The following is a 591-nucleotide window of genomic DNA, read 5'->3' as shown; positions in this document are numbered from 1 at the left end:
ATGTATTTATGTTTTGTTCATCTTGTGTTCTGCTCAGTTGCTGGAAACATGTTAAAACCAACTAGGTCTCCCCTTAGTTTCCCTGCTTTGTTTGCTATAGCACTTCTCTGTTGGCAGAACTGTTTTTACATAATAAAATTGAGAATTTTCTTATATTTTTAAGGTAAAATATATTTTTATGATAAAACAATATAATGATTCCTTCTGCCATTATGTAATTTTGAGAGTCATTGGTGACAGAAGAATGGTGGGGAGTTTGTCCCCTTATTATAGTTTTATTAGTAATATGCTAATGTTTAATGGTTTATCAGGATTGGATTTCTTTGAAAAGAAAACTGTCTAATGTAGTCAGAGACGTCTTTTGTTCACTGTGGCTCTGGTCCTTTTTGGGGGAGTAAATCAGCTTTTTATGTATACATTCTGCATGGGAGCTGTAATAAGTGAGCACATGTTGCAAATGCTGTGACCTTCAGTCAACTAGAGAAAGATACCTCTTCTAATCAAAGGCAAAAGCCACGATCTTTCTTGTTGTAACTTACTGTTGACACAAGAAAGGCCAGAGAGATTGACATCAATCTCTATAGAAACCAT

Source organism: Lynx rufus, unplaced genomic scaffold (assembly GCF_022079265.1).
Source record: "Lynx rufus isolate CCGP_SWC_20201006 ecotype Redwood Valley unplaced genomic scaffold, mLynRuf1.p SCAF_9, whole genome shotgun sequence".
Classification (NCBI taxonomy): Eukaryota; Metazoa; Chordata; class Mammalia; order Carnivora; family Felidae; genus Lynx; species Lynx rufus.
This window is presented reverse-complemented; position numbering follows the sequence as displayed.